Raw genomic sequence first — 23,404 nt, 5'->3', positions numbered from 1 at the left:
TTAGCAAAGAGCTGAGCATATACTTTGTACTAAGATCAGACTGATCAGCTGGACCCTAAAGTCTTAGAGACACATAAGACCCAACTTAAGGACCCCATCTCTGTTAAGACCAGACAGAGTCTGAATATAGAAGAAACGGTGCGTCCGATCAAGTGATGATAAAAATGACCCACGGTTTCTAAACCAAGATTTTTAGTAAATTACTCACCATCAAAGTTTTCCTCCAATTCTGCTCCCATTGAATTACATTTTTAGGTCTTTTCGACTTCAATTTTCCCTCAGATATCCCTTATGATAGATAAAAATTGTAATTAAAGCACTGCAATTTATTGTGGGGCTGCACCTGCCAAAGATAGGATTACTCAGTTACTGAAAGAAGATATGAAGACAGTTGGAGACTTGATTTTAAGGAAAAACACCTTCTGGTTTGAGAACAGTGGATTCCCAAAGCCCTGGATGGGAACGAAGCTCAGGTCTGCCCCTGGAAGGGTAACTGCCCATCTTTGAAATGCATTTAAGAATAACAGAGCGTGAGGGCTCGGGAGATCTCCCTCTATAATCCAGGATAATAAATCAACAAATTACTGGTGCCAGAACTGTTTCAGCCACTGCAGCTCCACTGAGAGGAGAGGAATTCAGAATTCATTTTCCATAGAAACAATAGTGTACACAGTGCCTAGATTTTATTGAAATAGTGCTGAGACTCTGAACATCAGACACATCAGGGGTTGAGAGGCATTTATAGGCACTTCACCACCATTTCTAAAAACACCTGTTTCAAAAAGACGGAGACTTTAAGTTCTAAGCAAATCATCTCCAAATAAAAACCTCTGGGGCACAATGTGTTCAGAGAGGAGAGAATGATACATTCAGACCGTCTAAGTGGGAAAGAAAACAAAATGGGGGATAAACAGATAAGAATCATTCTCTAATTGTTTTCTTTTGGTTTTCCTCTGAACCATAGAAGATACTAGAGTTAACAAAATTTCATAAACTAAAGGAAAGCAACTTTCCCTCCTGCCCTTAGAATTCTGATTTCTGAAAGAATGGGCAGTGAATCAGGAAATGAGCAAAAATGTATTTTTTGCAAATCTCTAGTCTTCCAAAACGCTTCCAACGCAAATCCTTTTTGCAGTACTTTTGTAAAAGCTCAAGGTGTGACTTTTCCAGAAAGTTGCTGATGAGTGCCATCTACTGGGAACTACCCAAACTCTGTCGAGAAATTTCAATGCACTTACTGATGAAATTCAGGACTCATTTCCCAAAGTTGCCTCTTGGCATATAGAAAGAAACTCCTGGAAACCCAGGCAGCCTTCAGGGTTCACCGGGAAATTTTGTCTTGGTTTTTTGCATAGGTACCGGGATAGAAGTAGGGGTTCCGTTTCCAGGGGAAAAGATGCAAAATGAGCCCCTCAGGAAAAGAAGACTCCGGAACTAGAGCTTAGGAGTAGAATCTAACAAGCCATACGTCCCTTCCTCTCGCTGCCTTCAGGTGACTGGAAAGAAAGGTTCAATCATCTGAATATCAGATTACCCTCAAAAGTCTTCTCTCCTGTATTGACAAAATAGGATCATGAATATTCAGTCTGAATTATGTCCCCCACTTGACAATGACTGTCGCTGTCTGGCTAATAAAATAATATGCATACGTGTATGTGATACCACAATGGCTGATCTCTCAAATTCTTAACAAATTATATTCCAGTTGGATCTACTGACTAAAAACGGCACAATCCTGTGAGGTAAACAAAATTTTCATCTCTGGATTTTCTCACCTCACCGCTAGAGCACCTTCTGTCTGTGGTACTAAAGATTTTGCACCATCGCTTCTGTTTTCCTCATAAATCCTTTATCATTCTATTGGTCTCCAGAGTGTTCTTCTCAAGTAAGTGGAAAATTTGGCTCACAAAAAAGTTTTCATATAAAAGGGCAGCGATAGAGTCACCCTACCAAGGACAGTGGATGGCGGAGGATGAAGTTTCACTAAGCAGGGACAGTAACCTGGTGGAAAGAACATGGATTTGAATTCCAGCTCTGCCCCTTACCAGGAGGACTTTGATCAAGTCTTAACCTCTTAATCTTCATTTCTCACTCTGTAAATGGGGTGATTTTGCCTTGTAACTTTGTTATGAGAATCAAAAGGAGATTTTGTTTTATGAGTCGACTGGCATATATTAAGTGTCAAATTTTCCTTTCTCATTTTCTTTTTTATAGGGCCTTTGTAGGTAGTAGAGGTAAGAGCTCTTCCCACGATGTCTCATCAGAATTCAGAGCAGTTACTTTCGCTGTTCATTCCAAGGAAGATCTGCAGTGTATTATTGCAGAGTCAGCTCGTAAAGTATGCATGAACTCTCTCCAAACTGGTGTTTTTAATGAAGAAATAAACCACTTCCCTGTAGGTGCCTATAAATAAAAAGAGGGAAGATTTCCAATCACATTTTTGCATGCACCGAAGGTAAATACCTGCATTTCTCAAGGGAATTGCTGAAAAGATATTAAGAAAAAAACTTACCTGTGCAGATATGTCAAAAATTCCCAAATGCCACCCTAACAAAATCAATTTACAAGAAACTGGCAAAAGTTTAAGGAAGGTTTTTTTTCTCTATTCTAGCTTTCCTTTGCTTGATTCATGAATTGCAGCCCCAAAGAACTTTATCTCAAACCAGCAAACACACACAAAATGTTGTTGTCGTATACATTGGTAGTTTAGTTAGACAAGCATTTGCAAATAATCTTAGCTTTTAATATCATCATGTTGAAATTTCAATAGCAATGAAATGATTTCCACTGTTCATTCATTTATTAATTCATAAAATACTTAATGAATATCTAATGTGAGCCAGGCAGTGTTCTAGCTGCTGGGAATAAAACTGAATCAAACAGCAACGCTTCCTGCATACATGGAGCTTAACTTTCTAGTGAGAGGAGACAGATAATAACATGTAAACAAATAAATAAGCAATATACAACTTCAGAGATTAATAAATACTATGAGAAAATATAATAGGACAATGCAGTTCCCTAGGAGTCATCACTCAGAGTCTCTGAGGGAATATTTATTGAGCTGAAATCTGAATAACAAAATAGAGCCATGAAGAAATATGGGGACAGAGCAGTCAGGCAAAGGGAATAGCAAGTGCAAAGGCCCTGAGGAAGGAGGCAGATAAGCATGTTTAGGGGTCAAAGAAAAGGCTACTGTGGCTGGGCAATAATATCAAAGAGGTCATGGGGCATGCTTCTCAAGCTTGAATGTGAATACAGATCACTTGGGGATCTTCTTAAAATGCAGAGTCTGATTCAGTAGGTCTAGAGTAAGGCCTGAGATTTCACATTTCTAACAAGATACCAGATGATGCTGATACTGCTGGTCCATGGAGTCCACTATGAGTGGCAAGAACATAGGGCCTTGTAAGCCATGGGAAAATGTTTGCATTTCCTGCTAATTGCAGTGGAAAGCCACTTTATCTGGGGCTCTTACATCTCTAGAGTCCTTCTCAGTTACACAAAGGTCTCAAACCCCTTTGGTATTTTCCTCCCACCCAGCACAAAGCTGAGTACTGGATAGATACACTATAAATGCCTGTGTTAAATGATAAGGCTGATTATCTTAACCCTGCTTTGTGGTTCATCTGGTGCTAGAAAAGAGTAACAAGTATAGCGTTGGAATGAGGTGAAACAAAGTTAGTGAATGGAAAGATGACAGACAGACTTTGAATCATGTATTTATGGGTTCAAATCCTACACTAACAGCTGAAAGATCTTGGGCAAAATGCGCAACTTCTCTGAGCCTTGACTTTCTCACTTATAAAATAGGAATAATATCCGCTTCATTAGGGAGACATGAAAATAACATGCAAAAGTAAATTGTAAGGCCCTTGCCGTAGTCGGTGCTCAACAAATATTCACTCTCTCCTCTCCTTCCCCAGCCGCACTCGTCTGTCAGCACCACGGCATTTGTGTCAAAACCATCATAGTCTGCAAATTTTGTAAAGCAAAGCTGATTTCCAAATTAAGAAATCAAGGCCCACATCCCTGTAAAGTACTGATTATGGCCCCATGACATTTGGTTTTGCTGCTTTATAAAGACAATCAGGTCTAGGTTCTAGCCCTAGTTTTATTACTAACTTGCTTGACAATCTTTGGTAAGTCCCTTGACTAGTCCCTTGATCAGTGTCTTCATCTGTGAAATGAAAGACTTGCAGCAGGTGGTCCCACCTAGCATCTTCTGACTGGTTGCCCTGGTGAGAGTTCTGAGAGAGTGGACTTGTCTCCCAGGAAACACGGCAGATGTCTTGTAGCTGAGATAAGTGGGTGATGAGGTCCAAGTCCATTGAGAAGACAAGTAAAACCCTTGTCTGTTAACCTTAACCAACAAATAGGCTCATTCCCTTCTCTCCAATCCCATTATTCCAGGAACTAGAGTGCCAAAAATATCTCATCCTCACTGGATCTTTAATATTTTTGAAAGCAACTGATATCACAGGGAAAACTGGAGAACAAGACTTAATGCAATCAAATATATGCACTTCTCTGTTTTTTGTTGTTGTTGTTTTGTCACACAATAATATTATAACCTTTTATTTCCAAAAATATCTTTGAGATGAAAAGAAATCTATAAAAGTGATAATATTTTAAATACTTGAAAAAAATTTAAGTAGGATGTTTAACGGTTTATATCTATTCTGATCTCTATACCCCCCCTCCTTCCTGACCCCAGCTTGTGATTTTTATTGGCTTTTATTTCTTTCTCTGCTTGTTTTTTCTTGTTGTTGTTGTTTTACAATTAAACACAATAGAAATTAAAACAACTGCAGCAGCAAATGCCTCTGACACTAGAGAATTACAACTGTTTTGAGAGGCTTAGGCTGAAAAAGGAACTTATGCCTCTTGTCTAAAGGTATATATTTCAGCAAAAAGGTTTTTCAATGAAGACTTTGAAAGGAGTGGAGACTATTTCTTAAAAGGTCAAATGCTTCACCCCAGAATGTTTTCCCATGTCTTACAGAGGAGACCAGTTATTTTCAGATGTGTCAACAAAAGCACCCCTTCTCTCAGATACAGCCGAAATGAAGAATTTCTTTTTAGCCTTATTTACCCTCTGCCTTAGCCGATTTTGCCGTTTACCGTCTTTACCCTGATGTTTTGAAGACTTGGAATGCTGAAAAAAATGGAGCAAAGATCTAAGAACCAGGTAATGGTGGCACCCAGTGTGATTTCAGAGAGCACATGGCAGCCACAGATCGCACCATGTTTAAGAGACTGAATTACGTGTACCAAAGGTAGACACTAAATCCTCCAAATTATACGTGTTTTTCAGATTCATTGATCTACAGAGCAAGCAAAGGAGCAGGTGCTGCTTACCCAAAACATTGGCTCCCTTAGTATCAGCTCTGCTCTTTCCTGGCCAAGGGCGCCCATCATTACCTCCCGTGAACTGAACCCGCAACCTCACCACCCTCCACACACACCCACTGCTGAAAATTGTATTGGCAATTAATTTGTCAGGAAAATGCTAGGGGATGTGAACACTGGTAATTTTATACCATAGATATTCAAATTAAACCTCCAGCCTGAGTGCTTTCAGTGTCAGACTGTAAAATAGTTGCAGAAGAAGAGAGAAACACAATCTTCCTCCTGCTATCTCCTGATCAGGGGCGAAAAAGAATGTTCCAAGTGGATGTAATAAACTTGGCTCCATCTGTAGGCTTGACTTGGGAACATTAAGAACAAAAACACACTAATTATGGGTGATGCTCCTTGTGTTCCTCTCCAAGTGAAAGGGCATGGGTGGTTGTTTGTTCTGTACCATTCCTCGAATGCTGAAAATCTTTTTAATGAAGAACAATAGCTTCCGATACCAATAACTTTCAGGCGCCCACTCCAATTCTGCACCTTATTTTCCCAGGATTACTGTGGTTTATAGACCTTGGTCAACTGACAGCCACAAAGAAGCACAGGACAAAAGAGCATCAGCATAACACCAACTGGAAAGTCCCCCAAACTATCTCACGCAGAGAAGGAAAGCCTTTGGGACATTCAAGCTGAATCAAAGGGGAAAGCATAGATAGCCACAAGATTCTCCTGTGGCTACAGTCTTAAAGAGTCACTTCATTAATTCTTTTAAAGGAAGAAAGAAAACTAACCTTGTTTGTCTACTTCAGGCCAAGAACTGTGCATACATTACATCACTCAATCTTTACATTAAACCCATTAGGAATATGTTGGCTGTCATCATTTTACAGATGAGGAAACTGAGGCATATGGGTTAAGTAGCTACATAACTCAAGTCTTCCTAGGCTCTTCTCTATTCCAAATGATTCAATTTTTGTGTCAAGAACCCTTAGGGCAGGATGGGGAATGCATGGGTTAGCTCATGGAATTCTTTCATAGGTTTCCTTAATCCATTGTATATAGATTAAATAAACAGTATCTTTCACACATATATGCACTAATAGTTTTGAATGTGCATAGATGCTGTTGGTAAAATATAAATGCATTTAAAAGTGTTACTGAACTCATAGCATCTTCTCATTATTGCATTTGTTTTCCACTGATAGATACTAAGGTACAATATCATCACATGGATATATGAATATTTTTCCATGAGGGGTTATTATACTCAAGAACTACTGCTGTTCACCATACAGCTTCTTGAATCTACTCTAGTATATGCTGCAAACTGAGTGCCACAGAGTTAAATCATGGCACCACGTGGCTTACTTACATGAAAAGTGGAAGCCATCAACATCCAGTTTTAAGCTCAGGAAAGGACTACTTCACTATAGCAAAGACAACTATTTCTCAAATTGTAATCTAAGGACTATCTGGGACTTGATAAAAAAATCATATTCCTGAGCGCTACCTCAGACCTATTAAACCAGACTGTGTGGAGATGGGGTGCAAGAAATTGCACTTTTTGCAAGCTCCCTAGGAGAGTCCGTCACTCATAAAGTCTGAGAACCACTAGTGAATATTGATACAATGAAGTAAGTGCTGGCCCAACTATACAATACTGCATCTAAATAAGATTTAAGGGATGAACAAATGTATATAGGATGTAAGGCCTTGAGCATGGTGGTTTTTATCCCTGGAGATCATAGATTATGGGCTATACTGTTCATCACTTCACACCAAGGCAAAGAAAAATCCTTCAGTGTTCGAATCAGTAACACAGAACTGATAACACATTGTTAGCCAAAGAGGTTTCTTCCCCCTATTCTGAGATGTAAGGATGCTTTGCCACACTAGATTTGGGATCTGTTTTTTTTTTTAATTCTCTATATTTCCTACATAATATAGACAATATCATTAATTAATATTGATATAGTCTCTGTCTTAACTGTAGCTGTTTATTTCATTTCATTTGTTTTCACACTCAGACATCCTCTCCTTGTCATATACCAAAAATTGGGAATGGGAGTTGATCCTAGTGAGTCTGTTAAGATGCCTGTTGTCATGAGCAACTAACCAGCTTTAGGAGCTGTTAGGAAAATGGAAACTCCAATGTGATGAGAAGTGTGGAACATTGAACTCTCACAGTCTGGGATGGCAAGAAGGTTCCATCTTGAAGGCCACCTTCAATTGATTGGTAGTGGCCTCCTGGGGCATTGTGTTGAGAAAGATTCCGAGACCACATCCAAGCTCAGCAGAAAAGAGTAGTGGGATTGATCATGGCAGCAAATTGCCAGGCATTTATTTATTTTTTTTGTGTGAGGAAGATGGACCCTGAGCTAACATCTGCCAATCCTCCTCTCTTTTTTCGCTGAGGAATACTGGCCCTGGGCTAACATCCATGCCCATCTTCCTCCACTTTATATGGGATGCTGCCACAGCATGGCTTGACAAGGGTGTGTCGGTGCGCGCCCGGGATCTGAACCGGCAAACCCCGGGCAGCCACAGTGGAGCACGCGCACCCAACCGCTGTGCCACCTGGCCGAAAGTGCCAGGCCTTTAATATTCTTGCTCTTAGTGATTCAGTATTTGCATTGGAAATGCCTGCCAGGTTACACAGCACTCAAAGTCAGCGAATTCTGGAAACCTCCCCTCTTTCATATCTTGCATCTAATGTAAGAGAAACAGTATCCAGAAAGAATGCATTTCCCAAAGCTACATTAACTACTTGGGAATGCAATACCATTGCTAGAACTTAGTTTTCTTTTCTCCCCATCCAGTTCTGTTTAGGACTCCCAGTGATGTCTCACAATGAGATAAGTTCCCTTTAATCTTAGCCATGTCTGTTACATAGCTTCTGGAAAGAAAGTTGAGTAAATCTCCACTATGCCAGGTCAGTGGGCAGTCCTCCCAAGCAGTGGGTGGTGACCTCTTGCCCCCAATACCAAGTTGGCCCACAAACCACCAAGAAATAATCTGGAATAGTCCAACCCTAGAAGAACCAAACAAGATAATGACTGGTTCTGCTCTCCTAAGCAGGAATATATTTCCAGGAAAGTTGGGGGACAAGGGGATTCTCTGGATAAAATGGGCTCTGTGAAACGGGACAGACTGAGTGAATGCTGCATCTGCTGATGTGCTCTCTTCCCTGGAACCTATTGGGTTGAGGGACGGATTATAGCCCTACAGAGGTGTGGTTATAGAGTCTCCTTCCCAGATGCACTCTGAAATGCATCATGATAGAGTCAATAATAGGCTGCATTCCTCCTGATGGACTCTCACACACAGAGATGCTCACAACTTTATAGATCTCTCACAGTTAGATACAATTCCACCAACCCGGACAACTGGGCCTAAAAGGCAAATTAGCATCACAAGCATTTCAGCATCTTCCATCTCTTGGAAACACTAAGTAGCTCCCTTTCATTTCTTTGTTCTTTCCTTTTAATGATCTTAAATGGCTTTCTCTTTACAAAAAAAAAAAAAAAAAACCCTACATAGGACGTTCCTCCAATCTCTAGGGCCGTGTATCATTGGTACCCATATAAAGAAACTTGTTTGCCACACAAGGAGCCTTAAACAGACTCACGATAGAGTACAGGTGTTGTCTACACATGGCTTACAGAAAGCAAGGGAATGAGACCAGAGTGCAAGGATTGCAGCAAGGCTAGCGAGTGGTCCATGCAGCTGTACCCTGTGATGCTTGACAAAAGGAGATAGTCATAAGGAAATATGTCTCATTCCCCAAACACCAGGCTTTTCCTGTTTATCACATCTTCTCTCTACCTAGCCAGATATGATTAACTACAAGGATAAGGGGTAAGAGGAGAGGGGCAAGAAGCTGCAACTAGGCTCTCCTGCTAGATTTTGCAGGCAGACCCCACTGGCAGCCCAGGTACTAGCTTATTTGGGGACTTTGTGCAAACTAGAAAAAGGCGTCCCTTTCTCAAAACACTCTACTGCCATCTGCTGGAATGTTGTCAAAATAAATATTCATATCTAGGGTGACTGCAAGTGAATGTTGCCCCCTGGAGGTGTGCCCTGTCACTGCACAACCCAAACAAATTGAGGTCCACTTTAAAGGAAATCTAGTCTGGCAGGTGGAACAGGAAACCCGAAGACTGTGCAAGCATGCCTGTGGGCCAGAAATCAGTCTACACCGGGAGACCACAGCACGTAAATCAAGGAAAGGCATAATCCACAATGAAGCACTCCAGAGGGAGGCAGGGGTCAGAAGGCCAGTGGGGCCATTATTTGCCTCTGGTCACACAGCCAGTTGTTGATGGAGGCAGAGGGAGACTGACAAGCCCAAAACAGGCCCCAGCACCAACCAGATTGAGGAAGCAGGGCAGGTTCCAGCTCAGAGAATCAGACACAGGTCTTCAGAAGGTGACTCTAAGCCTCAACGACTGAGGGAGAAACTGAGGCTGCAGGTAGAACCAGCCAGCTTCAGCTGTAAAGACAGAAGGGCTGCAAAGCCTGGGCTTGTGGCGAAGTTCAATAGTCATTCAACAAACATTTATTGAGTGCCTACTATGTGCTAAGCACTGTGCTAGGTGAAGAGGCTACAGAGATGAATAAGTCATGATCCTTACCCTCAAGGAACAAGACTCAAGGAACTCTTATTCTGATAAAAGCTACAAAAACAAATTTTTTGGTGAATTTTGCAATTCACCAAAAAAAAACCCAATAAATATTTAATGAGTACCTATGACATGCCTGGCCCTGTACTAAGCACAAGACATATAACAGTGAACTAGAAACAGTCCTTGCCTGTAAGGAGCCTATAGCAAATAAATAAGTAATTGCAACACAGAGTGTGCAACCACCACTAGAGCAGTTAGCACAGAGGGTGGCAGGAGCACATAAGAGGGGCACTTACCCCAGTCTTTGGGGACCTGGGAAGGGTTCCCAGAAGAAGCAATAACTAAGGGGAGACCTACATAGAACATGGTTCCTGCCCTCAAGGGGTTTAGAGCATAGGCCCGAGCTATCCAATACAGTGATCACATACAGCTGCTGAGCACTTGAAATGTGGCCAGTGCAATAAATTAATTTTAACTCATTTAATTTTAAAACTAAACCAATGCAAAATATTTTTTTCCATTAAACACACTTTATTCTTTGTTAGGATTACATTTCATTTCAACCATTGCATTGCATAAGATATTATTGTTGTATTGTAATATGCATGTACTTTTTCCTTTTAGAAAATTTGAAATTACATATGGGACTCTCATTACATTTCTATTGGATGGCACTGGCCTAAACCAGAGAGAGTCATATAATCAGAAAAGTAAAGCAAAGTATTCATTATAATTGCTGGGATAGAAATAGTTTCACCTACCACCTGCTGTTGCCTGGAACTATTAAGACAAAATGCTGAGGGCCGGCCCTGTGGCTTAGCGGTTAAGTGCGCACGCTCCGCTGCTGGCGGCCCGGGTTCGGAACCTGGGCGCACACCAACACACTGCTTCTCCCGCCATGCTGAGGCCGCGTCCCACATACAACAACTAGAAGGATGTGCAGCTATGACATACAACTATCTACTGGGGCTTTGGGGGAAAAATAAATAAATAAATAAATAAAACAAAATGCTGAGAAGATCCTCGATGGCAGAGAAAAGAACACGAATTGAATGCAAATTAATGCAAGCTGAACTTATGAAGAAATAGGTGACACGTGCTTAGCCAGAGGGGGGAAAAAACAATATATTTTAGAGGAGGACCTCATAATCTGGGCAGAGACAGGTCCCTGCACTGGGGTAGCGTCCCTGACTGCTACAGGTGTGGAAATATGATACTCACTATACTACACCAGTCATCGACATTAGACTGCAAGTTACAAAAAGTCTAACAGAGGGTGGCTTGAACTTTCAAGACATTCACAGTTTACTTAACAAGCCCAGAAGTTGGAGTCTATGGCTGGTTCAGCAGCGCAAATGAGTCCTCAAGGAACCAGCAATTGCTGTCCTTCCCTCCACCATCCTAAGGATTTTTTTTTTAACCTTAGGCTTGTCACCTCAAGGTCCCAAGGCAAGAAGCGATGGCGATGGGAGCAGCCAAGTTAGAGAAATTTCCCTTTAGCTCATTGACACTCAAAGTTCTACTCCTAGCTTCCAGGGATGTGGAGAAAGGAATTATCTGCAGAGGAGAGCCAGAAAGCCATGATACACTTACACTAATCACAGTGTTGTATTGAGGCTGGACCTGTTGCTGCTGGGAATTAAATTGGGGTTCTGTAGGCAAGGACTAAGAGAAAGTAACTCATGGTGTCTGCCACATACACCAACACTGAGAGTTGTTTCATGATATTTCAGTACCCCCTAGTCTAATTCTTAGCAGGCAATTATCTAAAAGATAACCCCTTAACTGAAAACACAGGAACCATCTATGAAGGAAGAGAGATCTGTAAGCACTAGCCAAAACAAAGCTGTAGGAATCCAGTGGCAACCTGCCTACGATTCTTATTCTCATTTAGGAAAAGGAGTGTCATCTCAGCCCATTATCTTCACTGAGGAAGACAAGTGTGGGATTCACAATGACTGAGAAACTGTTTTTACTGAGAAAATAAATTGTTTTTAGCATTGCTATAAAGAGATGAGAAAACTGCAAAGTGCCCAGCATTCTTGAGCCAAGAACATTTTTCAAATGTCTTCAAGTAATAAGTGCTGTAAATTGGACACTGTGCATAGTAATTGTTAAGACAAATTTTATGGAAAAGTATGCTAATGGGAGCTATAAACTGAAGACGAAAGAGTGGGAAGTAACAATAAATACCAATAATCTTGGCTGCTGAAGAAAAAGAACCTCATTCTGACAATCATGTGGAAATTAAAACATGTCTTCATGATTTATTGAAATGCTGGTAAATCACTCACGTGGAACTGGCCTCACCAGGAGAGGCCAAAGAGCTAATCCTCTGCAAGCACGTGTCAGTCCATAGAAAGGAGTGACATATTCATAAGTCAAAGGAAACTGAATTATGTTTAACAATTAGAAGTACATGTCAGGGGCCAGCCCCGTGGTTTAGCGGTTAAATGCGCATGCTCCGCTACTGGCGGCCCGGGTTCAGATCCAGGGCGCGCACCGACGCACCGCTTCTCCGGCCATGCTGAGGCAGCGTCCCACATACAGCAACTAGAAGGATGTGCAACTATGACACACAACTATCTACTGGGGCTTTGGGGAGGAAAAAGGAGGAGGATTGGCAATAGATGTTAGCTCAGAGCCAGTCTTCCTCAGCAAAAAGAGGAGGATTAGCATGGATGTTAGCTCAGGGCTGATCTTCCTCAAAAAGAAAAAAGAAGTACATATGGGCCTTTCATTTCAAAAGGCATTTATTAAGTTTCTACTCGGTTCTGGACACTGAGGTAGGTCCTGATAATACAGAAGCAAAGAGCACCAGGCCCTAGACTTAGTCTGTTCGCAGCCTAGTGGAAAGACAAATGGGAAACTAGATCAATGCATTCATTAGAACAACAGATCTCTTTCTAATAGTGAAGAGAGGTTCTAGGACTCTCTCACAGAGGAGGTGATGCTTTACCTGAGTTCTAAAGACGAGGAGACATTTCCCAGGAAGGCAAAGAGCTGAAGGCAATTCCTGGATGAGAACACAAAGGCAGCAATTTGAGAAGAAGAATGGCGTTTGGAGAACAGGCAAATAGTTCACGTGAATGTAACAGAACAGGTTAGAATGGCTCTGGAAGAACAGCAGAGAAAAAAGCTGAGAAGACATGCACGGGATTGTGTTACAATACAGTGGAGTAGTAAGTATACAACTTTGATGTTGAAAAGAACTAGATTTGTGCCCCAGGCCCTTCACTACCAACTATGTGATTTTGAATAAGACATTTACATTTTCCGTGGCTCAATTCTTCTCTTCATCTGTAAAATGGGGATAATAAGTACGTTCCAGGATTCGTGTGTGGATGAAATATAATAATGATTCTAAAAGTACTCAGTGAACTACAAAATAATGTACGGATGTCCATTATTATTTTTATCATTATACATGTATTATTGTCAAGCTGGGTATAAAAGCAGAGCAACCTGCATTTATGTTGCCATCCAGAAAAAAAATGCGACTACTGTTTCCCAGCAAATTAGTGGCAGCAAAATGGCCAGCAAACTACCCTAAGCGGTGAAAACTCATCTGATAGACGAAACAATGCTACTTAATTTACCTGCACTGTGACTATAGTGACAGACAGATGCTAAAGACAGAGAGCTGTTCAAGAGAGCTCTGAACACTTAGTAGATGGGCCTACCAATGTAGTTTGGCGATGGTTTTATAGGAACCTTTAATGAAGCTGTTCATTTCCATCTGAAACCTGTTAGCTGCTGGGCACGCCCCAGTCCTCTCCCAGGGAAAAACAGGGAGCTTTGTTTTTGGAAGCAATAGTGAAATATATTGGCTACAGCTTCATTACCGCTACCTCCATCCCAATTGTGTCTGGTTTCCATGGAACTTGGTTTCCATGGCAACTGTTTACAAACCCTCCAAAAGGACCTTTCTAAGGCACTCTGCTAGGCTATGAGGTGGTGACCAAAGCCAGGGCTGTCTCAGGTCAGTAAATCTGAGCTCTAGCCTCAGCTGTGTCATTAAATAGTCAACATCCTAAATACTGAGAAGTGATCTCAGTTTATTAGGCTCTGATTGCTCCTTACGTGAAGAAAGAAGGTTAGTCTGCTCTATTCCACCTTTGTAAGGCTACGTGAGTTCGCTCATTCAAATGAATACTTATTGAAGGCCCACTGCACGCCAGGTACTTTATGAAGTGCTCTACCAGGAGTCCACGTAGCTTTTGGTCCACCAGGATGGTTGCAGTGGTTTCCTTCAGTCTCTTGCCAATTTTCTCAGCCATCCAAGTGAGTTTCTCAACCAAAGTTAAGCCTTTTTGGAAAGATGAAGTTACTCTTTCAAAAACTTGCATCTTTATAAATAAATGGCAATGGCTTTATAATATTTCTGACAGAGTGAATCTGGCTATCAAAGTTGTATCATAAACTTTCCAAGGAGTTCTGGTATAGGAATTCATGAAGCTAAGGCCCCAGGGAACTAATGTGTCAATATCCATAAAGACCCCGACATCATTTATTGGTGCACTTAAAGTGGGGAAAAGATAGACTTTGCATTGGAAGGCCCAAGATTAAAGTTCTAATTCTTTCATTCATTACACGTATAACCTTGGATAAGTCACTTAATTTCTTGTCTGCTATTATTGCAATATCTGAAAATATTAAGACTATCTCTCAAGCTTGTTGTGAAACTCAAATAAGACATAGTATACATAAAAATTCTTTTGTAAGAGCTATATGTTGTTGGGGCTGGCCCAGTGGTGTAGCAGTTAAGTTTGCATATTCTGCTTCAGTGGCCCGGGGTTCGCCGGTTCAGATCCTGGACACGGACCTACTCACCGCTCATCAAGCCATGCTGAGGTAGCGTCCCATAAAGAAGAGCTACAACTCTGCAACTATGATACACAACTAGGTACTGGGGCTTTGGAGAGAAAAAAGAAAAAAAGAGGAAGATTGGCAACAGATGTTAGTGCAGGGCCAATCCCCCTCAAAAAAAGTAAGAGCTATATGTTGTTATTTTCTCATACACCAACCATTCCTCTAATTTTAAAATGGTAGCATAACCAACACCAAGAACCAAGACTGGCAGACAGCCAGACCAGATGGGGAAAGGTAGAAAAAAATAAGAGTGATCCTCTGAAAAAAAGAGATGAATTGTGATCGATATTTAGGCCGGGGAGGAGGGGACTACTGTCTTCAAATTCATGAAGGACTATCATGTGAAAGAGGGAGAGATTTGTGAAGTTCAGATTGTAGAACTAACTGATTACAATACAGTATAGCAATGTGGCCATACTGGAATCAGGCTTTGGAATCAGACTGAACTTGAGTCCAATTCCAGTTCTGTCATTCTTTCTGGATGAACTTTGGCAGGTTATTTAACTTCTCTAAGCCTTAGTTCTTTCATCATGATAATGGAGTTAGTACTACTTGCCTTAAAGGGTAGTTGTGAGAATTAAATTAGATAAGGGGTGTGAAAGGCTGAGCAGAGCCAATAGCTCATAGAATTTTTCTATAAATAGTAGCTATTTTTATTAAATGATGAAGAGGTGGAGGAGGAGGAGGAAGAGGAAGATAGACTAATGGGTGGAAGTGTCTGGGAGATGGATTCAGTTCCATAAAAGGGAATCTTTCCCATGGATAAATGCCATCCAACAATGAAGAGGGTATGGCTGCTCCTGACTCATTGCCCTCTCTGAACAACCAGAGCCCTGGGTGGTGCCTTAAGCCAATGGCCTTTACCCAAAATGTTTGGTCTGAGGGAGAAGCTGTGCCCTTTCCTTATTTGAGAGCTGGGATGTGTGAAGCTGAGGGATCAACTAAGGGGGCAGTAGTGCCTTGGGAAAGAACTAATTCAAAATCCCGGAGGACTATGCAAATACATCACCAAACAATGGGAGCTGGATAAGGAGGGAGGATCCCCAAAGGAAGCCAAGAGTGGAGCCAACAGGGAAGAGGGAGAGAGAGAGAACCTGGAGTTACTCCTCACCAACAAGGAGGCAGCCACTGGGGTGTGTGTGTGTGTGTGTGTGTGTGTGTGTGTGTGTGTATACCCAAGGTTATGCAGTAGGGATTGTTGGAGCAAATGAAGGCCCATCCAGAGGCAGAGGCCCTCTTGAGGCACTAGATTCTCAGTCACTAAACATTTTCCTGCAGAGGCAGAGCGCCATCCATCAGGAAACCTAAAGGTGGTGTTCCATCACTGGCAGAGAACTTGGTCTACATATATGACTTCTACAGTCCCTTCCAACACTAAGGGTTATACAGTTCTGTGGATTATAAGGTCCCACTCAATTATTCCCTGTGTAGCTATCATCTTTCCTCCACCCTTTTCCATACATTCAGTCAACATATATTTATTGAGTACCTACTAAGTAGCAGACACTGTGCTAGTTACTGAGGAAACCCGGTTCCTGTCCTCAGGGAGCTTATAGTCTAGCAATGCCATCCAAAAGACATATAATGTGAGCCACAGGTGTAATTTTACATTTTCTAGTTGCTACAGTAACAAAAGCAAAAAATTAAGGATGAACTTAGTCTTAATAATACATTTTATTTAACCAAGAATATCCAAAATATTACCATTTCAACATGTAATCAATATTTTGAAAATTATTAACGAGATATTTTACATTCTTTTTTTCACAGTAAGTCTTTGAAAATCTGGTGTATCTTTTACACTTACTGCACATCTCACATCTCAGAACCAGCCACATTTCAAATGTTCAATAGACACACATGCATAGTGCTCCCATATTGGACTGTGCAGGTTTACTAGAGAAAAGAATTATTTCAGAAAATAATAACTATATAGACTGACAGAGGAGAGATGCTCTGTCTTATAGGGTTTGCAATGGGGTACTGGTAACTGTTCAATAACTAGCTTGGGAGGAGTGGATAATTTGTAATATTTGCTGATTTCCGTGGTGCCTTAATCAAAATTTGGGGCCAACTAGGAATAACACCTTCTTCTGGGACCATGAAATTTTTCTTCAAATGCTAATAAAATAGATCTGTGAAATGGGGATTACAATAATTGCTATGAAGCCACAAAGGGATAAAATGCATAAAGGAGTCTTACAAGACCCTCTACAAATGTAAAGTTTTATTATTGACTTTTGCAAACTTCAGTCAATGAGTTTTTATTAATAATACCAGCTTCCCCACGAAGTCAGGAGAGACTGTTACTAAGGGAAGGAAGGCAGGTGACTACTTAATGGCCCTCAGGAAGCTCCAGAGTGTCATGTTCCTACTGGAAAGAGGAGGGCAACTGCTGATATTGCCCAGACTCCAAAACATACTCCAGCTGTCTGGGAAAAGCAGCTTCCTAGAGAGATCATTAAGAAACCGCAGCAATTTCTACATGTCTCTGTGGCTCTAATTATTAATGAAAAAAGGGGGGAAAGAGCATGATTTACTCATGGTTGTGTAATTATCACAAAGTAATACAGCTTCCCAATAAATATTATCAACTAATTGCCATCAATCCTATTCCCCAAAAGCCCCAGCTATGATTAACGTGCTTTCCATCAAGGCTTCTCACACAGTGGAACTGGAACAGATGGTTCCGGGTGATCAGCAGATCCAGGTGATATGGGGGTGAATATTAATAACTACCATTATTTATCAAGTATATCCTTGGGCTGGCTTTAGCCACAAAGACAGGTACATTCTGAGCTGCCTATTTAAGCACTAAGGGTTATGATGACACTCAAGATCTGAGCCACATAGAAGCCCGCCAGCCAGCATCTCCCCAGTGATCAAACAGAGCAGCTTCATTATAATCAACACTCCAGAGTTTCATTTCGGAAGATTTTGCTTTTCCTTATGGCAACGTATGAACTCTGTAATTCAGGGTAGTTGTTGCTGATCTTCTGACAGGGACGTGGGACACAAACACAACCACCAAGATGTCTGGTAAAATGTCCAGAGCAGAAAGCCACCTAGTGCCAGGGTCTCAAAGAGGGAGGTAGAAGAGTTAGGATTGCCAGATGAAATGCAGGATGCCATGCGACACCTGGCGAATGCTTACATTAACAAATCATTTGTTGTTTATCTGAAATGTAAATTTAACTTGGTGTCCTGTATTTTTCTTTGCTACTTCTGACAACCCTAAGAGTACCTTCCAGCATAAAGGTGCAATAGGTAGCTAATTTGTCCCATCTCAACCAGTGATGTCCCCCTCCCATCCCTTGCACTAGGAAAAGGGATTTCCTGTGATGAATATTTATTTCAGGCTGAAATTTTATACTTTGAGGCAGGCTTGAGGGATCTCATTTTCTATCTTTCCTTTTACTTCACAAAAATACTAAAAAGTCTCCCTATTACTATAGGCCAGAATGGTCAGTCTTCTTGCAAGTTATTTCAAGACCCAAGGTCAAGACCCCGTGATAAAGATTGGTCTTGGCACTGTAATGATCATTACGGGCCACATTCTCTATTAAACACTTTACATACACCAATTAGTGCTCACAACTAGTTCATAAAGAAGTTACTTTTTACCCCTCCTTTACAGACAAATCAAATTTCACAGAACTCAAGCACCTTGCCCAGGTCACATAGCTAATTAAATGGCAGAGATAGGATTCAAATTCAAGTGTGATTCCAGAACCCACGCTAGGATATATCTGGTGTAAAATCAACCCAGGGAGCAATTTGGGAAGCTTCCTGTTAGGGAATTGTAAGAATCTTCTGGAAATAAGAACTATGTCGCCGCCTTTGTAAGGTGCTTCCTTCTTCAAAGAAAACAGATCTGCTTGATTTTAAAAATTAATTGACAATTGGGCTTCATTAGTAGGATAACAGGGGTCCAAGAATGGGCCCGAGCTGTGTTCACCTTGGAAGTTGGGCTGCTGGGACAAGTCTGGAGGGTACTAGGAGCAGGGGAGAGAGGCCAGCATGAGGGGAAGTGTGGTTATTAGGCTCTGAGGGGTGGAGGTGCCTGTGAGAAGAGCACGTCATTCCCCCTCAGATTGTTCCCTAACCTCTGTAGACTCAGGTCTGAATCATGGGGAAAGAGGGCTGCAATAAACCAGTGAGTAAATACAGCTTTTTTGTTTGTGATCTCCGTGGGCCATTAAGAGGACGTTAGCAGCCGCAGGTTCTGTGGTGACAAGACACACTTGTTAGTTAGGTTAGCGTCAGTGGCTTTTGGACCGGGATTGGTATCACCGACACAGCAACAGCCCATCAGGGAGTAGCAGGGCAGGGCAGGGCTTGGAGGAAATCACCACAGCAGATCAGAGCGTGAGAGGAAAAGGCTAGAGGCAGATTCAGTGGGGGGTCAAGAGCCCAGGTGAGACCTGAGCCAGGACCATCCAGAACCCTGTGGAGGAAACCAAGATCCCACCAGGCAGGTGGGGGCAGAGGCGAGAACCAACCAATCTGGGGTTATTTTTATAAAATACTCTTAGCGTCTGGCTGACTCTCCCTGGAGTAATTAGGGTACATTAAAAACAATGGAAACTTCACTTTTTTTACACAGCTTTCAAGTTCAAAAATAGTCTTCTCCCTCAATTCTAACAAGACAATGAGAAAGAAAACGTAAGGCATAATTACTGTGAATTGTTTCAAAATGTACATCCTAGAATGTCTATTCACATACAATAAGTCTATGCTTATACAGACTCGTTAAGTCTTCTTATGTCATTAAAAATTATTAATTCCACAGCAGGCCTAATGTTAGGTTCACTAAAGGGATTGCATTATTTAACCCCATTAAGCATTTCATAACCTTTTGTAGGAATCAGTCAAAATACTTTTATAAATGTCTACTATTTTCTTCTCATACTTCTTTGAAAATCATAAATGCAGCTATTTTTTCCCTTGGATTTGTTTTGTGCCTTGCAGATTACCAAGCACTCATAAGATTATTTTCTCTCGATTTCCTATAAACTCTATGGGATGCTCAGGGTGGCATGAGTTGGTAGTAGTGATAAGTTATTATTTGTTGAGTCTCCATTAAGGGTCAGGCACCGTAAAAGTGATGGACAATAAGAGTTAACATTTGCTGAGGGTTTATTACTTGCCAGACACCGTTATAAGCACTTCCTATGAATTAATTTATTCCAAGAAACTTCTGATATAGACCATAAAGCCTGACATAGCCATCAAGGTGTCCTGCTTATTGGGGTCAAGAACCTCTTAAAGATGTATCATTTTCCTGGGAAAAGGCTGAACCTAGCCATGTGCTTACACACTCCTGTGGCATCCCATCCCTTGACCTAGTGGTACCAGACAAAGCCTGGCTGGAAGCTGACCCAGAACCAGTTGGCACATGCTCTGAGGGAGACTATATGGCTGTTGATTGACTTAAATACAACATTGGCTTAAATGATGGGGTAGAGTCCAGCCCCCATGTCTCTTGAGTGGCTAAACCATTTCTTAACCCAAGGAAGTCATAAAGAGACACAGCATCTCAGCTATGTAGGGTCTGGTCCTCTGAGGCCCAAACCAAGAGACAGGAATAGATCCAGGGTCTTGGGCTTCATCTCATCAGGATTCTCCAAGGGAGCGATTCACACATAGGAATTCCAAGGCCAAACTGAAGTGGTGAGTTAGCAAGCAAGGACACAAAGGATGAGTTGTAAACTAGGGACTGAAGTTGTGGGGCTGGGAACTGAAGACGTAGACTGTATTAATCATGTTTCCTCCTCTTCTATTTTTTGGAAGAGTTTGTGAAAAACTGGTATTAATTCTTCTGCAAATGTTTGATAGAATTCACCAGTAAATCTATATGGGCCTGAGATTTTCTTTGTGGGTATCTTTTTAAACTACTAATTCAATCTCCTTACTTATTATAGGGCTATTCAGACATTCTACTTCTTGGTTTAGTTTTGGTAGTTTGAGTCTTTCTAGAAATTTGTCCATTGTATCTAAGTTGTCTAATTTATTAGCATACAACTGTTCACAGTATTCCTTTAACATCTTTTTTTGTTTTATTTCTGTAGGGTTGGTATTAAAGACTGAAAGTTTGTGTCCTCCCAAAATTCATATACTGAAATCCAATCCCCAATGTGAGGTTATTTGGAGGTAGAGCCTTTGGTAATTAGGTGATAAGGGTAGAGCCCTCATGAATGGGATTAGTTCACTTATAAGAAGAGGCCAGAGAGCTAGCGTGCTCTCTTTCTGCCACGTGAGGATACAAGGAGAAGTCAGCCATCCGCAACTCAGAAGAGGGCTCTCCCCAGAACCCAACCATGCTAGCACCCTGATCTCAGACTTTCCAGCCTCCAGAACTGTGAGAAATAAATTTCTATTGTTGATAAGCCATCCAGTTTATGGTATTTTGTTATAGCAGCCTGACCTAACTAAGACAGTCGGTAATATATCCCCTCTTCATTTCTGATATTAATAATTTGAGTCTTCCCTTTTTTTCTTGGTCAATCTAGTGAAAGGTTTGTTAACTTTGTTGATCTTTAAAAATAAATAAACAAACAAAAAAAGCAACTTTTGGTTTTGTTGATTTTCTCTATTGTTTTTCAGTTCTCCATTTCATTAACTTCCACGCAAATCCTTATTATTCCCTTTCTTCTGCTTGCTTTAGGTTTAGTTTGCTCTTTTTTTTTTTTTTTTACAGTGCCTGAAAGTGAAAGGTTAAGTTATTGATTCTAGATCTTTATTCTTTCCTAACACAGGCATTTACAGCTATAATTTTCCCTCTAAGCACTTTAGCTGCATCCCATAATTTTTAGTATGTTATGTCTTTGTTTTCATTCATCTCAAAGTATTTCTTAATTTTCCCTGTGACTTCTTCTTTGACCCATTGGTTATTTAGGAGTGTTGCTCAATTTCCACATTTGTAAGTTTCTTAAACTTCTTTCTGTTATTGCTTTCTAATTTAATTCCATTGTGATCAAGAATATATTTTGTACAAAATTAATTTTAAAACAAATATTTTAAAAAAGTTGACTGCTTTCCTGTATATCCACAATGAACAAGTAAAATTTGAAGTTAAAAACACAATATCATTTACATTAGCACCCTCAAAAATGAAATACTTAGGTTTAAATATAACAAATATGTACAAGGTCTAACTACAAAACTGATGAACCAAATCAAAGAAAAGCTAAATAAATGGAGACATATTCTATGTTCATGGGTAGAAAAACTCAATATTGTCAAGATGTCAGTTCTTCTCAACTTGATCTATAGATTCAATGTAATCACAATCAAAATCCAAGCCAGTCATTTTATGGACATGAACAAATTCATTCTAAAGTTTGTATGGAGAAGCAAAAGACCCAGAATAGCCAAAACAATATTGAAGAAGAACTAAGTTGGAGGACTGACACTATCCGACATCAAGATTTAGTATAAAGTTACAGTATTCAAGACAGTGTAGTATTGGCAAAAGAATAGACAAATAGATCAATGGAACAGAATAGAGAGCCAGAAATAGACCCGCATAAATGTAGTCAACTGATCTTTGACAAAGGAGCAAAGGCAACACAATGGAGCAAAGATAATCTCCAACAAATAGTCCTGGAACAACTTGACATCCACATGCAAAAAAATGAATCTAGACACAGACCTTACATCCTTCACAAAAAATTAACTCAAAATGGATCTTGGACCTAAATGTAAGATGCAAAACTATAAAACTCCTGGAAAATAACATAGGAGAAAACCTAGATGACCTCGGGTATGGTGATGCCTTTTTGGACACAACACCAAAAATACAATCCACAAAAAAAAAATTGATAAGCTGGACTTCATTAAAATTAAAAACTTGTGCTCTGTGAAAGACAATATCAAGAGAATTGGAAGACAAGCCACAGACTAGGAGAAGTATTTGCAAAAGACACATCTGATAAAGAACTGTTATCCAAAATATACAAAGAACTCTTAAAACTCACAATAAGAAAACAAACAACCTGATTAAAAAATGGGCCAAAGACCTTAACAGATACCTCACCAAAGAAGAAGTACAGATGGCAAATAGGCATATGAAAAGATGCTCCACATCAAATGTCATCAGGGAAATGCAGTTTAAAAGAAAAACAAGATAACAACTATACTATTAGAATGGCCAAAATCCAGATGAATAGGCAGAGCTCAGAGGATTTTTAGAGCAGTGAAAACACTCTGTATGATTTTGTAATGGTGGATACAGATCATTACACATTTGTCCAAACCCATAGAATGTACACCACCAAGAGTGAACTCTAAGGTAAACTATGGACTTTGGGTGATAATGACATGTCAGTGTTGGTTCATCTTCGGTAAAAAATGTACCATTTGGTGAATGATGTTGATAATGGCTGTGCATGTGTGGGTGCAGAGGGTATATGGGAAATCTCTGTACCTCCCTTTCAATTCAGTTGTAAATCTAAAACTGCTCTAGACAAATAAAGTCTTTAAAAAAACAAATATTTTGACTAAAACTGATAGAACATAAAATAAATTTTTAGTTTTAAAATAAGACCCAAAAT

General features: G+C 40.5%; 1 long non-coding RNA gene across 3 annotated transcripts in view; it reads right to left on the bottom strand.

The window, feature by feature from the left end:
* The window catches only part of LOC147916981 (uncharacterized), a 52,002-nt gene that overhangs the window by 12,518 nt on the left and 16,080 nt on the right, over positions 1-23,404 (bottom strand). Inside the window, exons 2-3 of one of the 3 annotated variants that reach the window (XR_015552170.1) lie at positions 1,239-2,403; positions 209-343 (exon numbers count right to left, since the gene is read on the bottom strand). This is a non-coding gene — a long non-coding RNA (uncharacterized LOC147916981). Of the gene's footprint in view, positions 1-208; positions 2,404-4,125; positions 10,492-23,404 lie in introns of those variants that run through there. The other 2 variants (XR_015552171.1, XR_015552169.1) reach the window with 2 other exon arrangements.

This window comes from Ceratotherium simum, chromosome 5 (genome assembly GCF_057802395.1).
Source record: "Ceratotherium simum simum isolate JZ-2026a chromosome 5, ASM5780239v1, whole genome shotgun sequence".
NCBI lineage: Eukaryota > Metazoa > Chordata > Mammalia > Perissodactyla > Rhinocerotidae > Ceratotherium > Ceratotherium simum.
Note: the sequence above shows the minus strand (reverse complement) of the source record. Positions and strands in the feature narration are given on the sequence as shown.